At 47.0% G+C, this 19,892-nt stretch overlaps 1 protein-coding gene across 2 annotated transcripts in view; it reads left to right on the top strand.

Annotated features, from left to right (window-relative positions):
- Positions 1 to 8,766: 8,766 nt before the first annotated feature.
- Positions 8,767 to 19,892, top strand: part of MRAS (muscle RAS oncogene homolog) — a 56,842-nt gene continuing 45,716 nt past the window's right edge. The window contains exon 1 of one of the 2 annotated variants that reach the window (XM_012664582.1): positions 8,767 to 8,867. The gene's annotated coding sequence lies outside the window, so the exon portion shown is untranslated. Of the gene's footprint in view, positions 8,868 to 9,074; positions 9,131 to 19,892 lie in introns of those variants that run through there. The other variant, XM_012664591.1, reaches the window with a different exon arrangement.

Below are 19,892 nucleotides of genomic sequence, written 5' to 3' on the forward strand. Positions count from 1 at the left end.
CAAGTTCCAATCATTACCAGAGCTAATGAGCCCTGTGCTGCCCACCATTCAGCTTACTGAGAAGTTAGAGGAGATGGCAAGAGACATGCTGCATGTTGTACAGTAGTCTGATCATAGGTCCCTCCTGTTGGCAGACACTTCTCCATGGGCTTCTCATGTTTCTGTACATTTTGCAAGCAGAGGCTTTATGCCCAACTATCTTTTCAGAAATGTTTATATAGTGAACAGCCTTGAAAGATAGAGTGGTATCTCCTTCTGACGCAAAGGAAACCTTACTTACAGCTTTGGAAGATAGAGATAGCATCTCCCTGTATAGAAAGCATATTTAGGCTGGGCACGGTGGCTCATGCCTATAATCTCAGCACTTTGGGAAGTCAGGGTGGGAGGGTCATTTGAGACCTGCTTGGGCAACATACAGAGACCTTCATCTCTACAAAAAAAAATTTTTTTTAATTAGCTGGGCATGGTGGCACATGCCTATAGTCCTAGCAACTTGGGCGGCTTAGGGGGAGGATCCTTTGAATCCAGGAGTTTGAGGCTACAGTGAACTGTGATTGCACTACTGCATTCCCACCCAGATAACAGAGTGAGACTCTGTCTCCAAAAACAAAAATGAAAAAAACCAACCAAACAAACAAACAAAAACTAAAAAAGAAACTTACTCTCCAGTGTATAAAAGCTTTGGTTTCTTGAAGCTATGATTCTTCGCCTATAACACAGCCCACTGCATGTGCAGGTGTCACCTGGCCATCTGTGGAAATTAGAGTTCAAGAGATGTGTGCAAAAATGCTAATACTCTGGCTACTGCTATTGCTTAGGTAATAGACTGTCCTTCATCTCTGTCCCAGGAGTTTCATGTATTCTGCCAGCATCTATGAAACTATGGAATGATAACTTGTTAGGTTGCAACTAGAATAAAATCTCAGATGCTTCACAGTTCTTGATACCTCTGGAGAGGTAATGAACTTTGCCCTTTGATTGTTTAGGCTCCTCTGGGAGACTGGAGAGCACAATCTTCTAACTTCCCATTAGAACTCCTTGCCTGTCTATTTGGGCCGACCAAAGAAGGCAGAGCTGGATCTCAGTCAAGCCACCAAGACCTCATTACCAAGGACTACACCCCTCCAGTGCTTCCTCTGAAGCTTCCTAAATGGCACTCAGAGATTTTCAGGGATTAATGCAAAATAGCCTTGTGGCAGCTCTAAACTTTGCTAATATTTATCTCAAAGATTTTGGAATATTACATATTAGTCTATATTTGTTTTAATGTAAAAATAACATTTTAAAATTCCAAACATCAGGGATTTAAAAGTTTTCTGTCTTGTTTGTAAACAGGGTTGATACTATTGGATTCCAGAAAATTGAGCTAAATTGAAACAAGCAAGCCCTGCACTTGAAGCTCAGCATCCAGGCAATTTTTCTTTCTCTGACTTTGTATTACAATACTTAAGGTACTACAACTCATGAAAACATCTGACTGCAAATGACAATCATTTTTCCACCGTTTTACAGGCTGGGACTGAGTAATTACTGAGAAGAGTTGCTCAGGAAGCTGGTCCCAGGGTACAGGTGGCAGAATGTCATTGAGAGTATCTCCTGTCGAGAGTCCAGGACACCTCGTTCATGTGACAGGGAATGACTCTCGCCCAAGCTCAGCTTCTTATCAGCTTCCAGGAAATGTTCATTACAGGTTTTTTTTTCAATGAAGAAAGATACCCGATGCTTAAAAAATTATTTTTTAGCTTTAATGCTGTCATTTTTATCCAATGTAAATTTCTGAAAATGTAAGATTTTGGGTAAATATAAGTTACTCAAAAGACTCATAGTCCTCTTTACCCAACTCCCCAAGATTTGGAAAATAATAAACAGTTACATTATTTTAGTTCAGAAGACAATGAATTTGCCGTCCAAAGAGCTTGCTGTCCCCCACCCCCAACCAGCTAGTTGTGTGGGCCAGAGACATCAGCAGTAACCCATTCTCCAGCAGTCACCCCCTGCCCCCACCCCATGCAGGCCTTTTTACTTGACCATGTCTACAGAACCAGTACCAGCAAGTGTTCAGAGAACTCCAAAATACCAGGTTTTCACATCACTCACTGAATGTTAACTCTGGAATTTCATAAAAAAACTTGAGAATGATTGAGACAAAAGCAGGAGGCTCTTGATTTGGTTTGCATCTGCATGTAACAAAACCACTGACAAGAATGCAATTTTAAAACTTTATTCCTTCAACTCATTGAGTAAATTCAATGCTCCAGGAAAATAAGCCAAGTAATAACCTGTGATTGGGCCCAAAGGCTCACACATACACTATACCTGGATGTGAGAAGCACAGACCTGGGAGATCGGCCTGGTCTGGACATGTAGCTTCTGTAGTATCGTGTAAGATCTCAGAGAAGGCCTGCAGGCTCTTTGCTCCATTGCTGCCCCCATCCCCATTTATTAATTTATTCATAGCTACCAGAAAAAACGACCAGTTTATTAACACTAAAAGTAGTGGCTACAATTAAAATATGCATACAGACTGGGCATGGTGGCTCATGCCTGTAATCCCAGCACCCTGGGAGGCCGAGGCAGGATCATCGCTTGAGCTCAGGAGTTTGAGGCCAGCCTGAGCAACAGTGAGACCCCCGTCTCTACTGAAAATAGAAATAATTAGCAGGGCGTGGTGGCTCACATCTGTAGCCCCAGATGCTCAGGAGTCTGAGGCAGGAGGATTGCTTGAGCCCAGCAGTTTGAGGTTGCAATGAGTTATGGTGATGCCACTGCACTCTAGGCCACTGCACTCTAGCCCGGGTGACAGAGTGAGACTCTGTCTGAAAACAAACAAACAAACAAATAAATGTGTCCATGCTAGTGGCTGGGCCTGGGCCCTGTTCCCTTTTCAGCTCTATTTCCTAGCATGGAGGGAGAAGTTGTACCATCCAAGAGAAGCCTTGCTTCTGAGAAGAGATGGAGGGAGAAAAACTGAGCCCCAGGCCCCAGTCATGGGTAGGATCTGACAAGGATGTACAAGGACTGGGACTTCAGCCCACACGCAGGCTTAGCCCGTGGCTTCGGGGGAATGAACATACCAGGCTGGAAGTCTGCCCTGATCACTCTGTGACCTTGGGCAAGACTGTGTAGGAAATCTGTGCAAAAGCATTGTATCAGACCCAATTTATTGGTCCCACCTGCTCCCGAGGCCCTCAGCCACTTACACAATTGAGAACCCAGCTGCCACCACCACCTCCTCCTCGCCTGCCACCACCAGCTGTCCCAGCCTTTGCTGGGGTGACAGCCAAGCCCTGGCAGGACCTCCATTGCACCTGCTGCAGCAGGAGCCACGGCGGCTCTGGCCACCAACCCTGGCTGACCAGACCCACGAGCCTCCTCAGGCAGGTAAGGCACAGAATCTGGCTCCCTCAGGGAGCGTAGCAAGTGCATGCCATGGAGAACTTTGCCCATGAGAGACAGAAGACAGGAAGGAAGTAACTCCTCCCTCCTTCTCCTAATGAAATCACTCCAGGGCTCAGTACTTCCAGATGTCCCTCATGACAGATCAAAAGAACGCGTTTGCTTATGAAGCTGCGGTCAGCCTCCTTAGTGTACCACCTTCTATTTGCTCCCCTACATTTCCTGCCTCACTTGTCTTTTCCTTGTACTTTTGCTGCCCTGGGATTGTACCTCCCTCCAATAAAGTGTCAGTATAGATGCTTTGTTCAGGCCCTGTTTTCTAGGGCTGTGGTCCCTAACCCCAGGCCGTGGCCTAGTACCAGCCCATTGCCTGTTAGGAACCGGGCTACACATCACTGCCTGAGCTCCACCTCCCCTACCCACCCCACACACAGCACCCCCACCACTGTCGGTGGAAAAATTGTCTTCCACGAAACCGGTCCCTAGTGCCAAAAATGTTGGGGACCTCTGTTCCAGAGAACCCCAGCTAAAACAATCCCTTTTCCTACTTGCGTTCCCCACATACCCCTGTAGATATATTCTAATGTATCTCTTTGTTTGTATATGTATTCACAAAATATTTTTTGCTGCATGTACATGTGTTTTTGAATTATATAGGTGTTATTGTGTTATGTGCTTTATTCCTCATTCTGTTTCTAACTTTTTCAATCATCTCTATGTTTTTAAGATTCATACATGTTGCTATGTGAACATCTGGTCCAGGTGTTGCCTTGGTACTCCATGGCAAGCCCTCACAACGTTTTCCCTACCCACTCCCTAGTGATGAACATCAAGATTGCTTCCAAATAACCCACCTCAAACAGTACTACTCGACTTTAATTTTTATTTGAAACTCTCATTTCACCTGGTGTCGAATTAAGTCTTGGCCAGTTCCATATCATACCACTTAATTCAGGATTTTCTCCGTTAACCACTGTTTCTCTCTATTCGCTCCCAACACACACCCTCTTCTTGGAGTTACCTTGCAGTTCCAGGGGACTTTCCTAATGTTAGTGCACAGTGCGAGGCACATTTGGTACTGATTACCTCTCTACTCTGGCATCTGCAGGGACCGACACATCAGGTGGTATTAGGTTATTAGCCCATGCAGATGGCTACAGCCTCCTCATGCTAACAGCAAGGTCTGTAGGGTCCTCTGTTCTTTGTGTGTTTCTTTGTTTGTTTTTTGTTTTGTAAGACTTTATTTTTTAGAGCAGTTTTACGTTCACAGAAAAATTGAGAGGAAGGTGCAGAGATTTTCTATATACCCCCTGCCCAATCACGTGCACAGCCTCCCAATTATCAACTTCCTCCACAAGAGTGTCATATTTGTTAGTCACCGAACCTCATTGACAGATCATAATCACTCAAAATCCATAGTTTATATTAGGGTTCACTCTGGGCGTTGTACAGTTCTATGCATTGTTTGTTTGTTTGTTTATTTTTTTAGACAGTCTTGCTCTGTCACCCCGGCTAGAGTGCAGTGGTATGATCATAGCTCACAGCAACCTCAAATTCCTGGGCTCAAGCGATCCTCCCACCTCGGCCTCCCAGAGTGCTAGGATTACAGGTGTGAGCCACCGTGCCTGGCAAGTTCAATGCATTTTGACAAATGTATAATGACATGTATCCACCCTTACAGTATCATATGGAGTATTTGCATTGCCTTAAAAATCCTTGATGCTTCATCTACTCATCCCTCCCTGCCCAAACCCCACCTCCTGGCAACCACTGATCTTTTTACTGTCTCCGTAGTTTTGCTTTTTCCGGAATAGTTGCCTTTTCCAGAATAGTTGGAATCATGTAGTATGTAGCCTTTTCAGATTTTCTTCCACTCAGTAGTATGCATTTAAGATTCCTTCATGTCTTTTTATGATTTGATAGCTCATTTCTTCTTAGCACTGAATAATATTCCATTGTACGGATGTACCACAGTTTATTTATCCATTCACCTGCTGAAAGACACCTTGGTTGCTTCCAAGTTTTTGCAATAATGAATAATGATATAAACATTCACGTGCAGGTTTCTGTGTGAACATAAGTTTTCAAATCCTTTGGGTAAATACCAAAGAGCACAATTGCTGGATCGAATGGTAAGGGTATGTTAAGTTTACTAAATTGTCTTCCAAAGCGGCTGTACCATTTTGCATTTCCACTAGCGAGGAATGAGAGTTTCTGTTGCTCCACATCCTTGCCAGCATTTGGTGTTGTCAGTGCCTTGGATTTTTGCCACTCTAATAGGCGTGTAGTGGTATTTTACTGTTGTTTTCCTTTGCATTTCCCTGATGACAGATGATGTGGAGCATCCCTCTGGCTTTTGAGGCACTTCTGTGATGCTCTTGGCTGCAGACATGCCCTGTTCCTTGCCTCACTGGGAATGCCATGAGGTGCCTCAACCCACCTGCTTAGACCCTCCTGAAACTACCTGTTTTCTCCTGTCCCGGTGCTCTGTGCCCTGAGGTCTCTGGGAGACACACTACCTTCTAAAACTCATTAGGGGGACACAACTCCCTCTGCTCTCAGGTTCCTCAACCCTGCCTGGGGTTCTCTTATTTCCTCGGTCCCATAGACTTTGCTTTCACTTTTTACTGACCCTTCACGTGTCCTTCACTTCTTTATTTCCATGTTTCTCTCCAGGATCATTTCTTTCTGGCTGGAAACTTTTTTTTTTTTTTTTACTGCTTGTTGGTGATAAATTTCCTCAATTTTGACTGTCTGGAAATTTATTTTGCCTACATTACTGAAGGATATTTTCACTAGCTATAGTTCTTTTCTTTCTGCACTTTAGATAAATTATTCCATTGTTTACTGGCTTCCACCATTTTTGTTGACCTGTCAGTTTTAAAGTTATGTGTCTTTTTTTCCTTTATCTGCTTTTAACATTTTTTTCTTTGTCTTTTGTTTTTAGCAGTTTAATTACAACGTGCCTGCATGTGGTTTTCTTTGTGCTTATCCTTTTTGGAGTTCACCAAACTCCCTGAATCTGTGAATTTATGTCTTCCATCAGTTTTGGAATATTCTCTGCCATTATCTCTCTGAATATTGAGAGGTATTCTGTCCCATTATCTCTCTCCGCTCTCCTGGGATTCCAATGATAAGAATTTAGACATTTCAGCATATCCTACCTAACTTTTATGCTATTATCTCTTTTGTTTTTTCAATTTCTTTCTCTGTGCATTAGTATCTCTGTATTCTTTTGATTTGTTTTCTAGTTTTCTAAGCCTGTGCTCATCTGTGTTTAAACTGTTACGAAACTTATCCAATGAGTATTTATTTCAGTTATTATAATTTTAAGTTCTGGAATGCTCATTTTATTTTTATTTTTTGTATATTCCACTTATTTGGTGGGATTCTCTCTCCCTTCATCTATTTTATCTACCTTTTCCTCCATTTTATTCAATATATTAATCATAAGTGGGGATATTTTGAGTTTTTAAAGTATAACACACATGCAGTGAAACATGTAAAGTGTGCTAATCATTAATGCACAGCTCGGTGAATTTTTACATTTATATACATCCCTGTAACCACCCAGATCAAAATGTATAACATTTCTGGTACTTCTTTCTCACTCAGTTATCACTCCCCTACCCCAAGACATAACTCTGACTTCTTTCACTATCAGTTAGATTTACTTTTTATTGGACTTCATATATGTTGCCCTTTGTATCTGGCTTCTTTCCCTAAATATAATGTCTATGAGTTTCGTTTGTGTTGTTAATGTATCAGCATTTCATTCTTATTTATTGTGGTGTAGTATTCCATTGTATGAATAAACCACAATTTATCTATTATCCAGTTGGTAAACATTTGGGTTGTCTCCAGTTTTTGGCTATTCTGAATAAAGCTGCTATAAGGATTCTTATACATGTCTCTGGGTGGAAGTATTTTCTCAGTTCTCTTAAATATAGACCGAGGGCCAGGCGCAGTGGCTCACGCCTGTAATCCTAGCACTCTGGGAGGCCAAGGTGGGTGGATGGCTCAAGGTCAGGAGTTTGAGATCAGCCTGAACAAAAGCGAGACCCTGTCTCTACTAAAAATAAAAACAAAAAAACAGTTAAATAGAGTTAACATATGACCCAACAGTTCTACTCCTAGGCATATACCCAAGAGAAATGAAAACATATGTTCATGCAAAGACTTGTACACAAATATTCATACCAGCTTTATTCATAATAGCTCAAAAGTGGAAACCTAAATATCCATCAACTGATGAACAGATAAACAAAATGTGATGTATACATACAATGAAGTATTATTCAGTCATAAACAGGAATGAAGTACTGCTACATGCCAAAGCATATACAGACCATGAAAATATTATGCTAACTGAAAAGAAGCCACAAAAGACCACATGTTGTATTTTTCCATTTATAGAAAATGTCCTGAATAGGCAAATCCACAGAGACTGAAAGTAGATTAGTGGTTTCCAGAGGGTGGGGGGAGGGGAGAATGGGTACAGTTTTTTTTGTTTTCTTTTTGTGGGGAGTGATGAAAATATTCTGTTATTGGATCACGGTGATGGTTGCACAACTTTGTGAGTATACCAAACACCACTGAATTGTGCACTTTAAAAGATGGAATTTTACGGTATGTGGAGTATATCTCAATTTTTTAAATGAGGGGAAAATGACGCCGATGGAGAGGAGGTAGGGGAACTGAAACAATGAAATGGTGGGCGAGTGTCGCCTGTCCCCGTCGCATCTACCCAAACAAAGTTTGGGCCCATGAACAGTACACCAAGAAGGCCTGGAGTAAGCGATGCTGGGGGCAGGATCTAGGAAGAAAGTCGTCTGGAGATTCCAAGGGAATGCGGTTAAGGTGGCGGCCGAGGACCGCAGAGGACTAGGGAGGCGTCGGTAGGCTCAGAAGTTGGCCCGGCTAGAGCGGAGATTTAAAGGCTGGAGCGCAGAGGCTCTTAAAGAGGCCCGGCAGAATTGCCATTCGGCGTCCACCTTAAAGCCAGCTCCCCAGCTCGGACCCGGGTAAGTGCGCGGGGCCGCGGGGGAGGTAGTGGCGCCGGCCCGGCTCGTGGTCCGGCTCGCGCGCTCTGCCCAGCCCGGGGGACTCGGCGCGGGTGGGCCGGACTTCGCAGGGCTCGCGCCCCGGGGGACGGGGTGCACGCGGGGCCGCGGGGTCCAGGCGCCGGGGCTGGGCTCCCCCCACGCCCGCCGCAGCGCTCTATTTTTAGCAGGCGCTGTGGCAATATAAGGAATGCGCGGCTCGCCAGGCGCTCTGGGCGCGCGCGGGCTGCGCGGTCGCTTTAAGGAGGCGCCGGGGCGGGGACGGGCCGGAGCGGCCGGCGGCCGGCTGGCGGGTAGCCGTCAGTCAGGCTGCCGTGGGCCCCGGCTGGCGCGGCGCTACCTCCTCACCCGCGCGAGCATGGAGGAGGCGACCTGAGGGCCGGAGCCGAGCCGGGGCGGGAGCGCGCGGTGAGTGGTCGGGCAGCCTGAGAGGGGAGGGAGCCCCGCCGCGCCTCTCCCGGCCGGGGCCGGTGCTTTGTTCCGGGGCAGGAGGTGTGGCCGCCCCCGGAGCTCGGCCGCGCTCTTCCAGCGCGTGGTGCGTCCTGGAACTGGCTGTTCGTGGCCTTTTGCCCCCATCGCGTGCTCCAGAGTAACGGTGTGACAACGGAAAACCGGCCACAACCGAGACCCTGGTGGGGAGGGCCTGCTCACCGCTCAAAAAGACTCTCAGGGTAATCACCCTTGGGTTCCTTAGCTGCCCTGGCGAGGACCTGTCGGGGAGATGGGTAGCAGGACTGGGGTGGGGGTGGGAGTGGTAGTGGGGGTCTCTTTCCCTCGTTTAAGATGGCGTTAACGGGGGCAGGGATCTGCCAGGGAGTTGTCAAATTTATCTGAATAATAAAAGGCAGCCTGCTTCATAAACAACCCATCGCTGCAGCCCCAGGGCTTGGGGAGATGGGATTCTGGTCATAACTAGGGCCTGGGCTCATACATTGAACTGTGTGTCAGTCACAGTGCCAGTCTTGCCCCGCTGGGAAGGCAGGGGTGCAAACTGAGTGACAACCCAGCGTGGTCAGTGCTGAGATGGAGAATCCCAGGCGTCGTGGGATCCCCACTGCAGACCCAGTTAGACTCTGTGACTGGAGCTGAGGTCTGTGCTGGCCTGGGGCACCGTGGAGGCTGGAGAGGTGGACAAAGACCACTTCACTGCGGCCTTGATGTAGAGCTCTGGGATTGGCCCTTCTCCCCTGAGGGCCCCTGCTGGTAGGGCACTTCCTTGGGCTAGAGTGATTCTGGCTTCTCCAGGACTCACTCTGTCCTGGGCCTGACCAGAGAGGGTGACTGACAAGGCTCAGAACTGTGGCCTCCAGAGGTTTGCCTGGCGGCAGGAGTAAGAAGAAAATGTGACTTAAAAGCCCTGAAGCTCCACTGTATTAACAGCAGCCAGCAGGGCTTATAAAGAAGTGGATTTGTTCATCATTTGACAAAATGCCTCCAGAAAGATTTTATTATTAGAAAGGGTGGAAGAACTGGGGCAAGAAAGGGTCAACAACTCAAGCTTTTGGCCATGGAGCTGTCCTGGCCCCTGTTGTGAGGGTCTGGCTGTCCTGGGCTGGAAGGCTCTAGTGCAGCCTGTATTATGCTTTGTAACATAGCATTTGCTGTAGACACTCACTGGTGGGTTAAAGTGTGAGGTAGCAAGCTGTAGTTATTAATAACTGGTGTCAGAGGCTTATCAGTGAACAAAGCACTTTCCCGGAGACAGTTCTTAGAGTTTCTCCTGCTTCTTTTCCCAGGGAAGAAACTTGAGCTGCTAACATTTTGTAAACCTCCTAATTTCCTGTAAATCTTGTGTCTCTGCTGACTGGGGCTGAAAATGTTTCGGCAATGGTTTTCACCCTTGGGTCTGTTCATACTGCCCAGCAGCCAGTTAGCTTCTCTGTCTGTGGTTTATGGTTTATGGTGTAGTTTGTCCTTTCTCTGCCAGGGTGAGAGGTGTGGGGCTCTGATACTCTGGGGTTTTCGAGGTCTGCCAACCTCTTTGGGGGGGCATGTTGAACAAGCCTGGTGCTCTCGTGGAGACTGCTCCCCTAGATGTGACCTCGACATTTCCTTGGAGGGGTAGTCAAGGCCTGGTGACGCAAGTGATTGTTTTTCAGGGTTGTCACCTTTGCTCCTGCAAAAGAGTTTATGTTTTTCACTTATATTTTCATGTAGTAAGACATTTTTGTGACAGGTTTAACTTTTATTTTATTATTAGCTCTAGTCACAGGTATTTCATCCTTTCAGTTGATCTGAGCTACTTATAAAGCTACTTATAAAGTTACCTCTGGGTTGGTTCATGAGCTCGAGTGGTCATCTGGAACCAGGAAGGACTGATGGACTCTGATAAATTAAGTCTCTGTGATGACTGGTCCTAACCTCAGTCAGATTACATGTTGACCAGCCTCCTGGATCTAGTGAGTTGTCAGGGAAATATGGCCTCCATTTTACATCTGATGTAATTGTTGTAATCTCTTCTACCAATGAAACGCCCCCAGAGTACATCTTCCGCAAGCAGTTGATACCCGCTCATGAGCATTGTGTTGTTTGTACAAACCATGATGATGTGAACTAAGTGGGAACATGTTCTTATGCAAAGCTGGAATGTTCTCAAGTGTCCAGAGGGTGTACATTGAGTTCCAGAGGCTCTGTACCTGCCAGCCCAGGGCAGGCATCCAGCCAGCTATAAGGTACAGTCACCCTTGTCTGGGGATGGGAAAAAAGAAGGATCTGGGGGAGTTCCCTATGACTTGGGGCATCTGGCAGGTACCTATTTTCTAGTGACTGAGCAGAGAATTCAAGCTTTGAGAGGAATTTTGTTTGTGAACTCCAAGGCCCTGCACCCTCATCTTGGATGAGGCCTTATGGTACTGCACAGTGGGGATGCTTTTGGCTGCAAGTAACAAAATCCAAATGATGGTAAGGTTAAGCAGAGCTCAGGTCTCCCAAAGATGTGCTTACTGTTGTGAGATCTCTGTACACAGGAATGGGATATTAGTGCCACTTCCAGCAAGTTCTTGCATGCAACAGGTAGCCAAGAAGGCTGCTTTTCCAGAGTTCAGAGTAATGGCTTCTACCTTCTTGGGTCACAGCCTCTTTAATATGCCAATGAGAAGTCCAGAAAAAAATGTTCGATATACAAAGTTGGGCTTATAATTCAGGAGATTCATGGAGCTCTGAAAACCAGCCCTGGATCCCGGGTTAGCTACCTCTGGTCTAAAGGCCAGACTTCCCTAATGTTCATTGAGGATCTACTCTGTGGCCTTGTCCAGCCAAGCCAGTATGCCACTCCAGGGCTGCCTGAGCAGGCAGAGGCAGAGATCAAGGATGCAGATAGAGTGGGACAGTTATTGCTCAGCCTGTGCTGTCCGTCAGCAGGTCAGTCCTGTGGAGCTCTGACAAAGGGCAGCACTGCCACCTCCTGCTTCAGATAGCACTGGGTGGGGCCTGCTGATGTCCAGATGTCCAAATGACAAGGTAGGTCATCATCAGTTGCTGAGGTCTCAGAGGGGTGTACACCTGGCATCAGGCTACCTCGATGGATAAAACATCACGATTTTGTTGCTAGTAAGGTTTTGGAGAGCACCAAGAGTGGATCTGGCTGTGCAGCATGTAGTGGCAGAACAAAGGAGGGTGGGATGGAGAGTGGGAGCTCTGAGCTTCTGGCCCTCTGTGACTCTCTGTACAGCTTGGGTGGGCGTGCTACGTGGCCTGTGCTACGTGGCCCCAGGCTCCATCTGCAACTTCTCTGCCCAGCCCTCGGGGTTGTCATGGGGATTAGATGAAACACACAGATGAAAATGTGCTTGGGAGACCAAAAAGGACTGTAAGAATGAAGAGCATTATCAGTATTCAAGCGACCTTCAGGTAACAGAATCCTAGACCAGGAAGGGCCCCTCGAGTACATTCAGCCTAGATTCACACCCAGTAGAGCACATTTCTCATAGTAGTGAGGAAAATAATTTTAGGTGAGACACAGATAGTATCTTTCATATTAATAGTTATATACTGGTTTATATAATGTATATTATAAAAAAATATAGGCATCGCATCAAACTTGGTTTTTCTAAATGGATATTTTGCTCAGATTAATGCTAAAGAAAGAATTTAAAAAGTATGGTGATTTTCAGATTCAGCTGGTATTAGTACAGTAGTAGACAAATATGGCCAAGATGGGAAAGTGACTCCTGAGTAAAGGCTCAAGGAGAAATTTGAACAGGCGAGTCCCTCCTTCCGTGACAGCCTGTTAAGGGTGGGCCTTTGACTTCTGCTTCTAGAGATGAGCACTTGCTGCCCTTCAAGACAGTCCACTCCGTTTGGGGATTCTTTTCTCCCTGTGAAGTCTTTTGCTTTCTCCCCTTAACCTGCCCCACTGGATCCATCCCCCATGAACCTTTGACAGTCTTGCTCTTCTCTAGCATGAGCAGCTTTATTTTCCTCAGCTGCTCCTCAAATGTCACGGTTTAAAGACAGCCCTTATGTATATCTTTCCTTCCTTCCTCCTGTCCACCCACCCATCCACTCATCCATCCATCCTACTTTCCTTCAGCAAAGACTGCTGGGCTGGCCCTGTACCATGCACTTTACATTCGCTGTCTCTAAGCCTCACAACAGTATTGTTAGATGCTGTTAGCCTTTCGCAGCTGTGGGAGCTGAGGCTCAGGGAGGTTAAGTAGGTCACCACAGTCACACCCTGAGAGAAGCAGAGCCAGGAAGGAGTCTGACCAAGGTCCGTCTGTTCCTGGAGCACACGTTCCTTCTGTTACATTGTGCTGTCCCCAGAGCTGAATGACCAAATGACACGGTCCCTTCTCTCCTGGTGCTTCTGGGACATGTCCCATGGGGGTATGGCTGTACATGGTCCGTGCTGCCATGGGGCAAAGGCTCATGAGGGGAGGGGATGGAGCAACCTGTGCACGAGCACCAGTGAGGCGGCAGAAGCCACAGAGGTGCAGAAGTGGCTGCAGGGCAAAGAGGCAGAGTGCACCTAGATGGCAGTCGTCTTATAGTCAACTACGAACCCCTAAATCATTTGTGCATTTTATTTTTTTAATTTTGAAAAAGAAAAAATATATAAAGGATAATATAACAAATACCATGTACCCATTACCCAGAATGAACAGATGTGACCTTTTTGTCTGTACCTGATTCTTTCCATGCTAGAGCAGGACTTAACAACTGATCCCTGGTCATTTGGCCTGGCTGCTCTGGACCCCCTGTGCTGGGCTCTGGGAGCCTTGCTCCTGAGTTTCCATGGTTGGCTCTCTTCTTGGGCCTCATGTCCTCAGCTAATGCGATGAAGATGCCAGCGGGGCCCCTCTCGAGGAGGTTGTTGATTGAAGAGCCTTTTGCTGTTTCTGCCCACGCTGGGGAGAGGCCACAGGGGAGTCAGACGAGTGTGCATTTTTGGCTGCGACCTTTTTCAGAGAAGTTCATCCACCCTCACACCCCCGCCTTGATCATTGTGGGTTCAGGCCAGGCTGCAGAGTATGGTTTAGTCATAGCTGCCCAAACTGAACTGTAATTTAGATGGTAGATTTGTATATTTGGAAGACAGAGAAAACATGATTCTCTTTATAATTAGGTGACGATTTGTTAAGCAGCTCATCTGAAACAATCTTTAACAAAATACATTTTATATTCTAAAGTATAGCACTACTTTAATGTAGGGAGACTAAAGCAGGACAGAGTACTTTCTAATCCCTAGCCTCACCTGCTCTAGCTTTCCCTTCCTGCAGCTTTCACAGAAGAACCAGGTGCCTGATACTGGGTCCCCTCTCCTCCGAGAGCCAGCTCTGCAGCTGCAGAGGCTAGAATCGCTCCATGACGACAGCACCCAGTTTCTCGCCCAACTGTGTGCAGCCTTCTCCTTTCCACCCCCTGATCGGCTCCTGAGCTGCCTGGCGTGGTCCCATTTGCGCGTAGCTTGGCTCCAGTTAAAACGAGCAGTGAGCAAAGTACTGCCTTTTAGAGCTGTGTAGCAAAGACTCAAAAACTTATAGAAAGGCCTTCCTTACCCAGGCAGAGCCCATTTTCAGTGAGTCACAATTGGGGATCAAGATTATTATGGAACTAGTTTCATAATAGAACATGAGGACCTGAGAGGATCCCCAACTCCTCTTCCTTAAGTGGCAAGGACTTGAAATGTTTTCTGTCCCTGAGATGCCAGCAAAGAATAACACCACCGGGTTCTCTTCCCTCACTCAGATGGCGCTGCTGCAAAGCCAGCAGGGGCTGGGAGCCTGGAACCCGCAGAAGGACCTGCTTTGTTGGGCTCGTCTTGCAATAGAAGCAGTGCCAATGAAGGCAGCTAAACGTAGGATAACGCCAGTTCCTGTTTGATTATACAGATATGTACACATGTGTTATGTTTACAGGCCCACTTCTAAAAGGCAAGTTTGAGTTTAGAAATAACCTACTATACATACAATGTGTTAGGCTGTCCCTATTATACCAAGTACACAAATTAAAAGTAATAGTTTTTGTGGGCACGGGGAGCTGGGTAGAGATTGCTGGGGTGTGATGGAATCAGGCGGCCCACCCAGCCCTTTAGGAGCTGACCATTTGTGGGGGGGATTGGGGATAGGTTCTCAAAATATAAAATGAAATATGTAAAAGCATTATACATTCATTTCAAAAGCACAATTAATTTTAGTTCAGCTTAGCATTTTTTTTATCCTTTAGAATTTCAATATACCTTCTTAAAAATTCCCCCTTTTCAAATAACCCACAAATTCACCCCTTTATATTTTTTTTTTTGAAGTTTCTTTTAAATGTTATTTTATATACAAAGAGCTAGCATGGTCTCTTTTACTTAGTGGGTGCTGCCGAACCTAGTGGGTGCCGTGGAAAATCCATTCAGAGAAGATCACTTAGTCCAACTTAATGAAACCGATATCCTTCGCGTACTGACGGAAACACTAGCGGCACATGTTGAGGCCGTATTTCCGGATCAGACCGTGCCGGTTTGAGCAGACACGGCAAGAGCGAGAACCCTGGCCGAATTTTTGCAGGTGGCTCCAATAGAGCTGCTGATGACCCATCTTGCTCTCAGGAGGGCAACGAGGCAAAAGGCTACCCCTTTATATTTTAACTCCACTGGAAGTGTTGGCCCAAGGAGGAGGCAGAGGCAGAGTCATCTTTCTTGGCTGGTCCCCTTCTGAGTAGCCTCTATCATGGTCTTCTTTCAATGCCTGCTTTATCGTGACCGGAGATGATGGAAGAAGGGTGGAGCCACTGTCCCAAAGCCTTGAGGGCATATATTAAAAAAAAATTTGTGTGAGATATGTCTCCGCAGCCTCCCTGCTATACCCACATTCCTCAGGTCGAGCTTCCCTGGGTACATGGCTGGAAGGCCTAGCGCTCCTCATGCCCAAGCCCTTCTTTTCCCACTGAGGAGGTCCGGCCCAGGAGAGGTCAGGTGCCTTGTTGGCGCTCCCAGGCAGCTCAGGCCAGCTGGCATCACAGCCTTACCGCCACCCACACTCACTGGCCCCTGGCCCCACCCACCCACAGTGGACAGCTGCCTGAGTCCACTTATCTGGGGCTGGGTGGGTGTTTCCTGCATGTTTGAGATTTTAGGAGGAAATCAAAATAAAGAAACAAAGCTTTTGTTTTATTTATGGACTCCAACTGGGGATGGCTGGAGGGATGGAATGGGGGAGCAGGAGGAGCAGGTCACTTGGCACTTCAACAGAATAGCCATTCTAAGAGAGCATTTAACAGGGACTTTTTCTATTTAGGGTTGGTGTGGGTGAATAGGAAAGATGGGTGGAGGGCTAGGAGAGCCCTTTGTGCTGAAGGAGAGGGTGGGACAGCCCTTGCCCCAAGCAGGGTCTCTGCCAATGCCTGGTGTTCAGGCAGGGAGGGGTCTGGGGCCACCTAGCCTGGCTGCAGAATTGGCAGCAGCCTGGGGGCCTCAGAAACTCTCCATCCTCCCTTCCTGAGGGACCTCTCCTCCAATTCCTGTTCCACTACCTGTTGTCTTTGTGACCTTCAGTGAGTCCCCACCTCTGTGAGCCTCTTCTTCCTTACCTATAAGGGGTGTGTCCCAACCACCCCCTGTGCCCCTTCCTTCTCTAGTGCAGTTACGCCGGCTCAAGCCCTCATGCCACATATTTGGAAATGGGAGGTGCATTCCCCCACATTTCTTAATTCTTCCCAAAGAATTTTCTCCTTGTAGAAGTTCTTTGAGGTTATCATTTGTTTTCTTTAAAAATTGCCCAAGTGTTGGTGCAAACCCTCCCCATCTGCAGTATTTCTCAGGATTTCGGGTCGGGACCATGCCCGCTGGCCATCTGGCCTCCAGGGTCAGCTGTCCCTTCGCCCCATGTGTGTATAATAGGCTTGGCACCTTCATTCCCTAAGCCCCACTAAGCTGTTGCTCTTGTATGTAATAGGCTTCCACCAAGCGCTGGAAACAGGGCAGAAGTTAAAACTGAATGTCAGATATCCTCCCCTTGCTTGGTCACAGCCTTGGAGAATTACTCCGTGGCTGTCTCCTCAAACCTAGTTTACTGCCATTTTCCAGGGACCAGTTTTCCTGGACACTTTCCCCTAGACCTTCCAAAAACTCCAAATTTCCATTACTTTTGATTGCAGAACAATGATGACATCTAGGCTAGGCTATGGGCTACCCTTTTATTAATACATCTGAAAAGCACTATTAAAGAGCTTGTCTAAAGAAGAATTGTGTGTCCTAGGCCTATTCTGTTACCTATAGTAAGAACCAGCAGAAGCTATGGGATTATTAAACTATTACCATTACTAGCTAGATCAAATTCCTTTTTTTTTTTTTTGAGACAGAGTCTTGCTCTATTGCCCTGGGTGGAGTGCAGTGGCACCATCATAGCTCACTGCAACCTCAAACTCCTGGGCTCAAGTGATCTTCCTGCCTCAGCCTCCCAAATAGCTGGGACTATAGGGATGTGCCACGACAGCCGGCTAATTTTTCTATTTTTTGTAGAGCTGGGGGTCTCGCTATTGCTCAGGCTGGTCTCAAACTGACTGCAAGCGATCCTCCCACCTCAGCCTCCCAGAGTGCTAGGTTTATAGGCGTGAGCCACTGTGCCTGGCCTACATCAAATTCTTAAGTCAGACCTTCTTGCCTAATGACCAGAGCAAACCCATGGGTTAACTTTTTCCTTTTCTGTTAGAGCATTTTGCAGAGTAACTGTGAAGATTAGAGATGATGTAGATCAACAAATATTTATTGAACACCTTCTCTGTGCCAGGCACATGCTAGGTACCAAAGATACAGTGGAGAATAAAACAGAAGATGGGCCCTGCCCTCATGGGGCTGACAGTCTAGTGGGTGAAGACACATTACATCGTAAACAACTAAGCAAAGTGCCAGCATGCACAGTGCTGTCCAGGCAGACAGCTGGGTGCTTTGGAAGAACATAACAGTAATCTCAGCTTGTCTGGGGTGCATTGGGGTCAGGAAAGTATATGATGTGAGATGCTTATCATGTGGTCAGGGCTTAATAAATAGTCATTACAATCTACCCTGACCACAGGGCCCAGCCTAGTTCTGCTGCTACCACCTGTCAATGGAAAAGAAGCCAAACTCTGTAAACTAATTTAAAGAGGTTTATTCTGAGCCAAGTTTGAGGACCATGGCCTGGAGCCACGCCTAAGAAGCCTTGAGCAAATGGACTTGCTGTGGTTGTGTTTCTGTTTGATTTTATACATTTCAGGGAGACAGGAATTACATGTAAAGTCATATATCAGTACATGGAAGGTGTATATTGGTTTGGCCCTAAAAGGTGGGACATCTCGAAGTGGGTGCTTACAGGTTATAGGTGGGTTTAAAGACTCTTTGATTTGTAATTGGTTAAAGAAATAAAGTTTTGTCTAAAGGCCTGGAATGTTTTAAGATAAGGAAGTCTATTAATAAGAGGCAAGCCACCGGGTATGTGGCCTGGTATATGGGTAAATTGAGGATGTCCAGGTGTGGTTTAAGCTTTGTCTTGCATAGGCCTGTTAATGCTTTACAAAGGATGTCTCCAAGAACGGAGTGGGGCATGTTGAGGCATGTCTGACCTCCCTTCTCGTGGCTAGTGACTCAGTTTTAGGGTATCCCCTTGGCCAAGAGGGGTCCATTCAGTCAGGTGTGGGGCAGGGGGAGCTTAAGATTTTATTTGAGTTAACACAGCCACCAACAGTAGTTTTGCACAGAGAGGTTTTTAATTTGCCCAGGGTTATACAGCTAGCAGAGGGGTAAATGCTTTTTGATTCATGACTTTTTACAAAAGTGCTGTATGTGGGAAGCAGAGGAGTGGGAGGCTGGCTCCCAGCCAATACCGGCCTTCGGATGGGCCCTGCCCCTGGGAACGGAGCGGTCGCCAGCTCTGCCTTTGCTGCTCCTCTGGCCACGGCAGCTGCCTGGCCTGGCCAGGCTCATTAAGTGGGCAGGAAGAACGCAGCAGCCATTTAGGGCCTGAGGAAAGAGATGTAAAGAGTGGCCTCCTGCCTTTCCAGCCGAGTGGACTTAAAATCCCGGATTTGGAAGGGTCCCTGAGAAGTCATCCCACCCTACCTCCAGCCCTGTTCACCACTCCAGAGCCAGGTGGCCTGTCCTCCTTCCAGCGTCCGCTTCACAGGCTTTTGCAGAGGAAAGTCCCACACTCATTGCCATGCCCACCTCGTTTTCAGGATGTTTCCCTTTTATTTGACTCCAGTCCGTGTCTCTGCAGCCCGGTTACTCTAACAGTGGAGGTTAGGTCACCTCTCTTCACCTTAGGGAAGAGCCTAAACCCTGTTTCTTTCTCATTTTTGGTCAAGCATCAAAATTTTCACATTCTTCATGAATGATGTTTAACATCATGAATATAAATGATGAAAACAAATCAAACCAACGATTCTTTCTGAATGTGCCTTTTTGCCCTCCACCTCCTGGGCTCTGATCCCCTCCCGGGGGTGCGTTGTGCGCCTTCCCCTCTAGAGTGCTGGGCTGCCGTCTCCTGCAGGCTGAGTAAGCCCTGCTGCTGCCCTCCTCAGTGTCCCTTCGCTAGCACCTCCTGCGGCCAAAGCTAGGGTAGGGCTAGAGGGCAGATTTGTTTGGCTTATACAATGTGTGAAACTTTTAAATTGGTGGCCAGGATTTAAAAATCAATTTTTACGTAAAAACTCAGATTTCTGGCTGTTATTTAAAAATTTAGACTAGCTGGCAACCCAGTGGAGACATTCTCATGGCACAGCAGCCGGCTGGTGCAGGGTCACAGTGGCCTCCCGTTTGCCACAGGCCCCGCTACTCCCTGTTACCTGTAGGCCCCCCCCCCCCGCATCTGTCCACCTGGCCTCTGCCAGCGTGTGAGTCTGGGATGTGCATTTTGTTCTCGAGTCCCTCTTTCTGCTACTGGAGGAAGACTCTGCCCTCGCGAGAAGCATCCATCTCACAGGAAGGCTGCTGATTGCCTTCCCTTCCTCTCTGTTGCCACCCTGCCCTTC

The sequence above is a fragment of the Propithecus coquereli genome, unplaced genomic scaffold, assembly GCF_000956105.1.
Source record: "Propithecus coquereli isolate 6110/MARCELLA unplaced genomic scaffold, Pcoq_1.0 Scaffold12, whole genome shotgun sequence".
NCBI classification, from domain to species: Eukaryota; Metazoa; Chordata; class Mammalia; order Primates; family Indriidae; genus Propithecus; species Propithecus coquereli.